General features: G+C 36.3%; 1 pseudogene; it reads right to left on the bottom strand.

Moving 5' to 3' along the window:
- Positions 1–3,912: 3,912 nt before the first annotated feature.
- LOC139038638 (tigger transposable element-derived protein 1-like) lies at positions 3,913–12,228 on the bottom strand (annotated as a pseudogene).
- Positions 12,229–13,124: the final 896 nt, after the last annotated feature.

Below are 13,124 nucleotides of genomic sequence, written 5' to 3'. Positions count from 1 at the left end.
CTGATTGTTTGGGACCTAACACTTAGCATAGCAGACACTATCCTTTTTCTGGAAGAGGCTAAAGTCAAGCAAATGAAACAGAAAATTAAGTAATTATGGTAAAGCATGATAAATTGTCTGATCAGGTAAGTATAGACTGCTAACAGAGTGAATAATGTTTATATGAGAGTACTCTTAATAGAATCACAGAGTCTTCTTAGAGAAAATGATATTTAAAATGAGATCTGAAATATGATAGGTAAAGAAAAATGATGTGTAGGATTACAGAGAAAATACCATGTATAATACACCATTAGGTCCATATAGAGGAGAGAACAGGCTTCCTTGGTGGCTCAGATGGTAAGCAATCCACCTGTCATGCAGGAGACCTGGGTTCGATCCCTGGTTTGGGAAGATCCCCGGGAGAAGGGAATGGCTACCCACTCCAGTATTCTTGCCCAGAGAATTCCACGGCTGGAGCAGTCTGACAGTCTACAGTTCACAGGGTTTCAAAGAGAGTCAGATGCAACTGAGAGCCTAACACACACTTTTCACACACAAAGGAGAGAACCGGGCTTCCCAGGTGGCTCAGTGGTAAAGAATGCACCTGCCAAGCCAAAGACATGGGTTTGATCCCTGGGTTGGGAAGATGTGCTGGAGAAGGAATTGCAACCCACTCCAGTATTCTTGTCTGGAAAATCCTGTGGACAGAGGAGCCTGCTGGGCTGCAGTCCATGGGGTCACCAAAGAGTCAGACACAGCTTATTGACTAAACAATAACAACAAGAGAGAGAAGACAGCACATTCAAAGAAATGAAAAACATTCTGTTTTTGGTTGAACAGATGGTCCATTTCTTTCAGCTGTGTAATTCACTGGGTTAAGCTTAATTAGGCCAGATACTGGTAAACTCTGACTCAAGCCAAAAATTAAGAAGCAGTAGCAGGGGCCAGTGTGTCTAGAGACCTGCATTTCTTACTGTGACTGCACAAAAATTGAGTGCACCCAGACAGGAAATTATTAGATTTCACAGGACTTTGACACATTCTAGTAGTTTATTGCAATTTCTTATTTTTGATCATAGATGTTGTATTCTTGGATCTATGAACATCCTCCATTACTTTGATTAGAGTGCATTGAAAACAAATATCTTTCAAAATTAATTTTTAATTAAATTTTCTGTGAGATATCTCTGCATCAAATGCATCTTTTATTTATCCTGAACCTTGACTACTGTATTTCCCAATTTTTAATCTACCAAGTAATCTTCACTATAACCCTGTAAAGTCAGTGCTATTTTTTTTTAAAACATTTATTACTTTACCCATGAGAAAACTAAGACACAGGGAGCTTGAGTTACTGGCCAAAGTCTTCAGAGCTAGAAGAGTGGGGATAGTTTTCAGATACATTTATTCTAGGTGCAGAGCTACATTCTTAATCACTATAGTTTAAAAAACCTATCTATAGATAATTTTTTAAAGCAATATCATTGCTGATTTAAGAAATGTGAGGGAATGAGAAAAACAGACAAGATAAAGGAAATTAGTGAAGAAAGAAGAAAATAGAAAATTTATCTGAGCTGAAACAAGAAGTTTATTTCAACAAATGCCACCATATACTCCCTATAATGAAATATGTGTGTTTATGAGACTGTGTAGCTCTTCTTTAAGCATCGAGGCCAAAAATTTATATTTTAAAAAGAAGTAGATTGATAACAGTTTTTTTCCTGTAATTTGAAAATTTTTTCTAAGTTTATTGAGATTATTCTTTCACAATTTTCATCTGAAATATAATCTCAGAGTTTTGTACACAGAAAATATATGAATCTTGTGTGAGATACAGCACAGAAGAAATTGTACCATTAACATACTCTTCATGAAAATGCCTCTGGATAAAGAATGCAAACTAGTAAAGTGAGCGCTAACTAGGTGGAGTTCAAAGTCCTTATAGTGAGTGGTAGAAGTCTTGTGGATGAGAGGCATTAAAAGGCAGCCAGGGTGACTGGAACCAGGAGAGGAGATGCTATGGCAAGAAACAGACCTGAAGAAGTGGAATGGCGAATAGATCAGATAGGGTTTCATAAGCCAAGTTAAGCCATTTAGTAAAAATAGTGAGATGCCAATAGAAAACATTAAGAAGAATCACATTTAGGTTTCAAAATAATCTTTGTTTCTAGTGTGGAGAATGGTAGCAAAGGTGCTGAAAATGAGTAGACAGAAGTCAAGTCGTTCTGGGATAATTCTAGTGTTTTTAATATCACCCTTTTTATTTACTGTTACTCATAGTAACCCATGTAATGCAAAAATAGAAATATTTAAAAAATTAAAATTATATCTGAATGTTACAATAGTATTTTCATTTTTTTAATAATCATATGAATATCTTCTGAGTAAATCCAACAAATGAACTGAAACATTATCACAAATTAAAGTTCAGTAAGATCATAGGTTAGAAGTATACATAGTTTCTTTAATAGTGTGAACTAACCAAAGCTTCTTAACCTAACATCTGTCATAAAAATGTATAGAACAGACTTGTGGACTCTGGGAGAAGGCGAGGGTGGGATGTTTCAAGAGAACAGCATCGAAACATGTATATTATCTAGGGTGAGACAGATCACCAGCGCAGGTTGGGTGCATGAGACAAGTGCTCGGGCCTGGTGCACTGGGAAGACCCAGAGGGATTGGGTGGAGAGGGAGGTGGGAGGGGGGACCGGGATGGGGAATACATGTAAATCCATGGCTAATTCATTTCAATGTATGACAAAAACCACTGCAATGCTGTAAAGTAATTAGCCTCCAACTAATAAAAATAAATGGAAAAAAAATATATCCCAGATTAAACATGTGTTACAAGAAAAAATTAAAATTGGTAGAAAATGTACCTGCCAATATTTCTCAAACCTATTTGGAATGCTTTTTTCTTGTACTAAACTCAAAGTAGAAACTGTGAGTGAAGTGGTAGTCACATAGTTGTGTCTGACTGTTTGCGACCCCATGGACTATAGCCTGCCAGGCTCCTCTGTCCAGACGAGAATACTGGAGTGGGTTGCCATTTCCTTCTCCAGGGTCTTCCCAACCCAAGGGTTGAACCCGGGTCTCCTGCATTGCAGGCAGATTCTTTACTCTCTGAGCCACCAGGGAAGCCAGAGAAACTATATAGGAATGTAATTGATAACAAAATGCTGTTGCTGCTGCTAAGTCGCTCAGTCGTGTCCGACTCTGTGCGACCCCATAGACGGCAGCCCACCAGGCTCCCCCGTCCCTGGGATTCTCCAGGCAAGAACACTGGAGTGGGTGACAAAACAATGAAGTATGCATAAAACAAAACGAAGGAAATATCACCATTGCTAAATAAAAGTTTTTAGTCATCTGCATTAAGGTGCTCAGGCAATCTGTGAGAATTTATGAAGCTGTGAAGAAAAGGAAGACATTCTCTGAATGAACCTATGAATTTATATATAGGAGCATAATAAACAAGAGCAGATGACTATGGAGACAGAAATGCAGTTCAACAGGGGAGGGGAGAAACAGTATCGTGGAATGCAAAAAGAGTTTCAGTGGTAAAATATGTTCAAATGATTTGAAGCCTACTTAGGAACTTGAAAAAAAATTAGAACTAGTCGTTGAGTGGTCATACGTTGAGGGGTCATGATGACAAGTAACTACATGGTTTATTTGGAGATATTTAAACTAAGTAAAATAGATCATTAATTGTAGACACATCTCGGAGATATTGTGGCTTTGTTTCCAGAACACAAAGATAAAGTAAATATTAAAATAAAGTGGGTGACACATATTTTGATTTTCTAATGCACAGAAAAGTTATGTTTATACTATACTGCAATTGAGTATAGTATAAAGCCTCCGATAACATTATGTCTAAAATAAACAATGCACTTAATCTTGATTAAAAATAATTTATTTCTACAAGTGCTAAACTTCATCTGAGCCTTCAGTGAATCATAATCTTTTTTGCTTGTGGAAGTTCTTGCCTCCAAGTAGATGGCTGCTGACTGACTGATCAGGGTGGTTGTTGCTGAAGGTTGGAGTGACTGTGGCAATTTCTTAAAATAAGACAACAATGAAGGTTGCAGCATTGATTGATTCTTTGTTTCACAAATAATTTCTCTGTAGTACCCAATGGTTTTTGATGGTATTTCGCCCACAGGAGAACTCTCAAAATTGAAGTCAATCCTCTCAAACTGTTGCTGCTTTAATAGCTGAGTATATGTAATATTCTAAATCCTTTGTTGTTGGTTCAACAATTTTCACAGCATCTTCACTGGGAGTAGGTTCTATCTCAAGAAACAGCTTTCTTTGCTGATCCATAAGAAGCAACTCCTCATCTGTTAAATTTTTATCATCAGATAATAGCAGTTTGGTCACACCTTCAGGCTCCACTTCTAGTTCTCTTGCTATTTCTACCACATCTGCATTGACTTCCTCCACTGAAGTCTTGAACTCCTCACAGTCATCCATAAGGAGTAGAATCAGTGCCTTCCAAAATCCTGTTAGTGTTGATATTTTGACCTCTTCCCCTGAGTCACAGATTTTCTTAATGGCATCTAGAATGATGAATCCTTTCCAGGTTTTCAATTTACTTTGCCCAGATCCATCAGAAGAATTGGTTTCTTTGGCAGCTATATTGTTATGAAATGTAATTCTTAAACAATATGACTTGAAAGTCTAAATAACTCCTTGTTCCATGCTGCTGAATTCATGCTGTGTTAGCAGATGTGGAAACAATATTAATCTCATTGTCCATCTCCACCAGAGTTCTTGGGTGACCAGGTGCTTGCATTGGCAGTGAGCAGTGCCAGTTTGAAATGGTTGTTTTTTTTTGGGGGGGGGGTGCTGTAGGTGTCAACAGTGGTCTTAAAATAGTAGATAAACCAAGTTGTAAGCAGATGTGCTATTGTCTAGGCTATATTATTCCATTTACAGAGCATAGGCAGAGTAGATTTAACACAACTCTTAAGGGTCCAAGGATTTTCAGAATGGTAAGTGAGCACTGGCTTCAACTTAAAGTCACCAGTGCATTGGTCTCCAACAAGACAGTCAGCATGTCTTTTGAAGCTCTAAAGTCAGCCACCAATTTCTCTTCTCTACCTATCAAATTCTTCTATTGCATCTTCTTCCAAAAGAAAGCTGTTGTGTCTCCATTGAAAATCTCTTGTTTCGTGTAGCCACCTTTATTAATGACCTCAGCTAGATCTTTTGAGTAACTTGCTGCAGCTTCAATGTCAGCATTTTTGATTTTATGTTATGAAGAGGGCTTCTTCTCTTAAACCTCATGGACCGATCTCTACTAGCTTCATACTTTTCTCCAGCTTCCTCACCTTTCTCATTCTTCATATAATTGAAGAGAGTTAGGTTAGGGTCTTGCTCTGAATTAGGCTTTGAATAAGGGAGTGCTATGGCTGGCTTGTTCTTCTATCCAGACCACTAAAACTTTCTCCATATCACCTATAAGGCTGTTTCTTATTCTTATGTTCACTGGAGTTGTACTTTTAATTTCCTTCAAGAACTTTTCCTTTGCATTCACAACTTGACTATTTGGCACAAGGCTTAGCTTTTGATCTGTCTCTGCTTTAGACATGAATTCCTCACTAAGATTAGTCATTTATAGCTTTTGATTTTAAGTGACTCCTTTTTTCACTTAAACAATTAGAGGCTTTTGAGGCTTATTAATTGGCCTATTTTCAATACTGTTGTGTCTCAGGGAACAGAAGAACCAGAGGAGAGGGAGAGAGAAAGAGGAATGGCTGATCAGTGGTGGAGTCACAATATGCATAATATTTATCCATTGTTTATTATCTTACATGGGCACAATTCATAGTGCCTCCAAACAAATACAATAGTAACATCAAAAGTCACTGGTCACAGATCACCATAACAGGCATAGTAATAATGAAAAAGTTTAAAATACTAGGAGTATTAACAAAATATGATATAGAGACATAGAATGAGCAAATATTATTGGAAAAGTGGCACTGATAGTCTTGCTTGATACACAGTTGCCACAAAGCTTCAGTTTGTGAAAAATGTAATAGCTGTAAAATGCAATGAAATGAGGTATGAATATATATCAATCAACCCGAACACATATACTGTCAAATTTTATGGCATTTTAAATTCAGTGATGTTTGAGTATCTTTTCACTGACACTTGATAAACCAAATTAAATGACAAGGAAAAACTTTGAATTATGCATGTAAATGCAAAAGGAAAGAACATAATCAAGGCATGTGAATTTTCATTACATTCTTGAATTTATTTACAATAACTTTATCATCAACTTTCTTTTATAAAATGGAATTCTATTTGCTTTCATGTCCTCCAAGAGGCACTTTACAAAATAAATAATGGTTGTGAAAACACATTAAAACATTTATAAGAATTTGATAGGTACAAGTATTCCTAGTACATCCCAAATTTCTAATTGTTATGAAGCAAGAATGTAATAGATAAGTCTCAAATTTCTTGAATCTGTCAGCAGGAAAATTTCCTAGTTCTTATACTAAAATGCTATATAAAACTTCAATTGTTATGTAAATTTGCAATAAATTAAATAAAAAATGGTTAATTCAGAGTTTGAAGAAATAACCACAGAAGAAAATTAAATTGGCTGTTGTTCCATTCTCCTCCTTTCTTCATGGTTGGCTTAACTTTTCCTACTCTTTACTGCAGAGATAAAGAATATGAAAAATAACATGTCCACTGTACTTTTTCTTTCTAAATTTGCTTTTCTTTACCTATCTTGGGAAAAGTTAAGGCCGCTGACTAGATAGGAGCTTGAGTTAGAAAAATAAATAAGAACAAGCTAGTAATTCTGTTATCAAAGAAATTCTGATCTAATACATATTTTTAGACAAGAAGTAGCTAGTAGTTCTATTAGCCTCTTTTATTTACCATAGTGTGTTGAGTAGCATCAGATTCTTCATTCTTTGAGAATGAAGTGTATATATGTATGTGTATATATATATATATATATTTATTGATGAAACAGAATTTTTATTGACATATAGTTGATTTACAATATTAGTTTCAGGTGTATAATATAATGGTTCAGTATTTTTATACATTATATACCATTAAAAGTTATTAAAAGATAATAATTCCTTGTGCTATACAATATATCATTGTTGCTTGTCTAATTTATGCATAGTAATTTGTATCTGTTAATCCCATACCCCTAACTTTTTTTTCATTTCTTTTTATTAGTTGGAGGCTAATAAGTATATTTTTAAATTGTACACAGCTCTACAAATTCCAGATAAATTCCCAATTTAAATTATTGCTTTCCTTTGTACTCTTTGAGAACATGACTACATATCACTATCTGCTCTTTCAAATTGGATCTACAAATAAATAATAAATACTGTTATTATCTTCATTTGCAAAAAAATCCTGAATATTGTAATTTTGAAAATAGTTATGTTTAAAACTATGACTTTCTTTGCTACTTGAGTTTGTTGTATTGCAGATCCAAATATAACTCGTGCTAGTCTTAGAAGATATTTAAAGATTTTGTCAACAGTGTGTTTCATTTATCTGAATAGAAGTGAGATTATGTCACATTTTAGTGAAGTCTCATTTAGGAAAAATAAACATTAGGTTTGTTATAAAATTTATGGTTTCTAAATCATGAACATAAATGTTAGCAATAAGTGTATTTTAAAATTGTTTTTAATTATAAATTAATGGAAAAAGAGATTGTGTTTGGCCAGACAAAGCAACTAGATGACATATGTAATTATTATTTATTCATTAAAGTGATTTTTGTCACATGACTAATTGCAATCATTTCATGCATTAATTTGTATCTTATTTCATATAGAAATATTTTCATATTTCATATGTTTTGTATTTCTAGAATATATTTTCCACACTCTAAATTATTGTCCGCTATTATTTCTAGAGCAGAGTATTTTAAACTACTTATCTTGGTGTTATAGTCATTCTAGTATCTTAATATCGATTGCTTACACAGAAGATGAAAGAGGTTATTTTCAGGATACCATTGTTTTAGTGGCCTTGTTCAAACTGCTCAGCAGAAAAAGGCCAATGTGAGTGTCTGTTTACTGCATTATAAATTACTTGTGTCTTGTACATTGGCATTAGAGACAGACTGAAAAATGGATACTCTAAGGTGGAACTTCTTAAAACTGTAAATTTCTTAGGTCCTAGAACATCGCATACCCTAGAGAGACCTTTTTTGCCTTAGCATGCAGTTTAAGGACTCTGTTCATAATATTGTAGGAATTTCTTCTGCCATATAGTTGTATGAGAAAAGAGAAGATCCTCCTATTTTCTTTATGAAATTCAAATGAGAAAGTTGAAGCTAAATTTGAGAAACAAAGTATGTAATTAACCTTTAAGCAAAAAAAAATATATCTTTATATATATACAATCTAAAATAAATTTTTACAAAAATTGATGGGCAGCAAAATAGCAAAGTTTCTTTTGCTCTTGATTATAAAATTTGATGAAAACTGTATTGTGGAAGAGAGATAAGATTATTTTCCTTTTGGGATGTTGAAATGTATCTTTGATATGCTTTATATTTTTTATAGCTGGCAGTTGATTATCTTTCAGAAAGAGAAGAAAAAAGTATGCTTTGTTGAAGTATACTAAATGTTGTCTCCTCTGGGAAGGAAGTAGAGTTTAGTGATTCAATTGGATATGTTGAAGTTAGCCTTGAGAGAGTTATGAATATGATATTGTCTCAAAAATTGTTTATCTGTGAGGATTCATTTTATAATGTGTTTTACATAAGCCATATTCAGTGTATTATTTCTTGATGGAATCCTTCATGTATCTAGCATTAATTTAATGGAACCTTTTAATATTGATGGTAAAAAACATAATGTGTATTCTAAAATATTTTATTTGTCTTATCCTATTTTATTTTTCCTTGATTCCTAAAGATAGTTTAAGGAAACACAATTATTGTCCCAATTTCACAAGTTGGGAAACTGAGCCAAAGACTGTCAAGTTCTAAACCTAAGCTCATTAAACTCTGTTGACATAATTCCCTATTAGTTATGCAACTGAGATTGGAAACTCTTGCTTTACCCGCAGAGTAAGTGCGTGCTGTGTGTTTACTTTTAAATGATGATGGTGAAATGCTCCCAAAACCAAGTCCACATCTTGTATTTGTTCATTGTGTTGTTTTGTTGAACCTTAATGTTTCAGAGTTCCCTTAGCATCCACTAAAGTGATTGAGAAAATAAATGTTTTAATAATAAAACAGTCCTTATTTGCTCACTGATATGGAGCTATATCTTCCACCCTAAAGACAATGACAATAGCTTTGTGTTAAGGATTATTAACTGTGGAAATTTTTCAAAGGGAGAAAGTAGTTGGGAAATCTCCTTTGTCCAGATCTCTCCTCATGTAATTAGACATCTACTGTTGTGCTGCCCAGCATCTGTATAGCTTTCTGTAAGCAGCTCATTTTTGTGTGTGGGAAATTACTCTTCTACCAGGGTCTCTTTTGGTGGCTCAGCAGTAAAGAATTGCCTGTCAATGCAGGAGACCCCAATTCGATCCCTGGGTCAGGAAGATCCCCCGGAGAAGGGCTCGGCTGCCTGCTCCAGTACTCTTGGGCTTCCCTGGTGGCTGAGATGGTAAAGAATCCACGTGTAATGTGGGAGACCTGGATTTGATCCCTGGGTTGGGAAGATCCCCCGGAGGAGGGCATGGCAACCCCCTCCAGTATTCTTGCCTGGAGAATCCCCATGGACAGAAGAGCCTGGTGGGCTACAGTCCATGAGGTCACAAAGAGTCAGACACAACTGAGCGACCAAGTACAGCACAGCCCAGAGACTTGCCTTGGTGCTCATTACCCGTTCAGTTACTCTTAGTTTCCTTTTGACCAGTTGTAGAGCACTCCCTGTGCTAGCTGTAAAGCACCACCTGACCTGCATCCTGAGAAACCTGTATGCAGGTCAGGAAGCAGCAGTTAGAACTGGACATGGAACAACAGACTGGTTCCAAATAGGAAAAGGAGTACATCAAGGCTGTATATTGTCACCCTGCTTATTTAACTTATATGCAGAGAATATCATGAGAAATGCTGGGCTGGAGGAAACACAAGCTGGAATCAAGATTGCCAGGAGAAATATCAATAACCTCAGATATGCAGATGACACCACCCTTATGGCAGAAAGTGAAGAGGAACTAAAAAGCCTCTTGATGAAAGTGAAAGAGGAGAGTGAAAAAGTTGGCTTAAAGCTCCATCACTTCATGGCAAATAGATGGGGAAACAGTGGAAACAGTGTCAGACTTTATTTCTTTGGACTCCAAAATCACTGCAGATGGTGATTGCAGCCATGAAATTAAAAGACGCTTACTCCTTGGAAGGTAAGTTATGACCAACCTAGATAGCATATTAATAAGCAGAGACACTACTTTGTCAACAAAGGTCCGTCTAGTCAAGGCTATGGTTTTTCCAGTGGTCATGTATGGATGTGAGAATTGGACTGTGAGGAAAGTAGAGCACTGAAGAATTGATGCTTTTGAACTGTGGTGTTGGAGAAGACTCTTGAGAGTCCCGTGGACTGCAAGGAGATGCAACCAGTCCATCCCAAAGGAGATCAGTCCTGGGTGTTCATTGGAAGGACTGATGCTGAAGGAGAAACTCCAATACTTTGGCCACCTCATGCTAAGAGTTGACTCATTGAAAAAGACGCTGATGCTGGGAGGGATTGGGGGCAGGAGGAGAAGGGGACGACAGAGGATGAGATGGTTGGATGGCATCACCGACTCAATGGACATGAGTTTGGGTAAACTCTGGGAGTTGGTGGTGGACAGGGAGGCCTGGTGTGCTGCAATTCATGGGGTCGTAAAGAGTCGGACACGACTGAGCGACTGAACTGAACTGAACTGAAAGCACTCCCTTTAGATTTTTGAGCTACCCACTCTGTCCAACATTCCCTGTCAATTAGTTTAGCCTTTATCAGTTTAAGTTAACTTTTGTTAAGGAATATTGTCTTGCATTGTTTAACTGCTGAAACTTTTCACTTTTTCCCCCATAAATCAGGCTCCTCATTATGATTCTATCATTACAATACTGAAGAAGAGGCAGGAGTGTGAGAGATACAGTGTTAAGGAAGTTTGGATGAAAAAAAAATTTAAGTAGAAAATCTACTTTCTTGGTCCCTAATTAGTTTTAAGAAGAAGGAACATGGAAGGAGGGTGGCAAGTGTTGAGATAAATGTATCCTCCTTGCCCTTATCAGAATGGATGTTACTGAAGGGATATTTAAAAGAATTGTGGTCAAAGTCAAAACCAAGGGGTTTTTTATTCCTCAGCTATCTATTTTATACTTTGGAAAATTACTGAACTATGACAATATGGGATAAGTACACATGGATATTATCTATAGTGTAGATTGTTTAGTCACCATGAATGCCTTCTTTTGAATTCCTTGAGTTCCCCTGAAGTTCATTGTTTCCTGTAACACTCACAAAAGTATCAAATAGTTCCATTATTAGTCATGTAGCAAGATGTGATTATGTGGTCAATAGCACAAGGAGATCACTTCCTTGATAGGGTTTGAATAGAAGTCACAGTCAAAATTCAAGGGGTATGAAGCACTGGCAATATTTGAAATGAGGCAGAGTCAACCCTGAATGACTTGCAGAGCTTACCTAGGATAGAGTTAACCCTTCTCAAACAGCAAAATGGTGAACAGTGATGAGGTGGAGAGTAAATGCTAATGCTTCCAGGATCAGAAGGAGCAGATGTGCTGAGCAGAAACTGATCCTCACCAGCCACTTGGAGCAGGGACCTAAGAGGGCCAGAAACAGTGGCAAGATGGAACTCTAGTCTTTTCAGAGACCTCAAGAACAAAGCAATATTTCCTATAGCTCCCAAAATATCATCTTAGGAGAAATTACAGAGAGGAAGCAGAACATAGATGATTGATTTAATAGTTTGAAATGAAAGAGGCTGTAACTGGCTGATTTAACATTAGTTCTTCTTTTTTGGATCTGACTACTGTTATCTGCAAAGTCACAGAATAACTGATGAAAAGTGACTTAAACAAGATAACAGAGGCCTATTTTTATCTCATATAACAAGAATCCAGAGATGGACAGTCCCAGATATAGTACAGAGATCAAATTCTGGGTCCAAGTTCCATTCATCTTTCTGATCTGTCATCTTTAGCATGTCAGCAAAGTCTTGCTTCCCGGTTATAGGATGGCTGCAGCAGCTCCAATCATCACCTTCTAAACCCATTCAAAATCAGAAAGAAGGATGTTGAAGGATAGGTGATAAAGACAACAGTATATACATTTATTTCTTATATATAATGTGTGTGTGTGTGTTGGTGTTCCTGTTTTTATTAGGAGAAATGTATTTCTGAAAAACCTTAAGCAGACTTTCCAGTTTGTTATGTGAAAAGCTTAGAAAACATCACTACATTCCTAACAACAAATAAAATGCTGAAAGAAAGTAAAATATCAACAATTCTTCTTAGATCTCTAAGAGAAATGAGGTCACAGGGTGAACTGTGGTCCCCTTCCTCTAATTGGAGAGATTGACAGGCTAATAACAGGGAATTATGGCTTATGAAAGTGGAAACCTACTAACCAAAACTTCCATGAAAACCAGTGCCAGAGTAGTTTACCTGAACTATAACTGATGCATTTCTGAAGGCTTAGTGTGTAAAAATGGGAGATAAAAACATCAAGTTTCCAGGGGAGATGGTTATGGCAGAAGATAGGCAATAAAAAATAAACATATATCATCTGATATGAAATTAAAATGTAAGCTTCTTGAGAGAAGGGATTTTTGTCTGTTTTGCTTAGCCATTAGATCATCACCTAACATATAGTAGAAACTCAATACATAAATGGTGATGAATGTTGCAAAAATAAATATAGCATGGTAAGGTGATAGAGAGTAACAGGTGAGTGCTACTTAAGCTGGCGGGATTGATTTAACTTCTCATCTTGGATGAGATGACATTTTAGCAAAGACTTGAATGTACTGAGAATGCCTTGGAGAATGTTCTAGGAGAAGGACAAACATAAGCAAATTTTCAAGGAAGGCAGTGTGCATGGCACATCTGAGAAACCAGATCACGTAGGGCTTCATAAGTCATAGGAAAGACTTGAATCTTATTAAATGTG

The sequence above is a fragment of the Odocoileus virginianus genome, chromosome 16, assembly GCF_023699985.2.
Source record: "Odocoileus virginianus isolate 20LAN1187 ecotype Illinois chromosome 16, Ovbor_1.2, whole genome shotgun sequence".
Classification (NCBI taxonomy): domain Eukaryota; kingdom Metazoa; phylum Chordata; class Mammalia; order Artiodactyla; family Cervidae; genus Odocoileus; species Odocoileus virginianus.
This window is presented reverse-complemented; position numbering and strand designations above follow the sequence as displayed.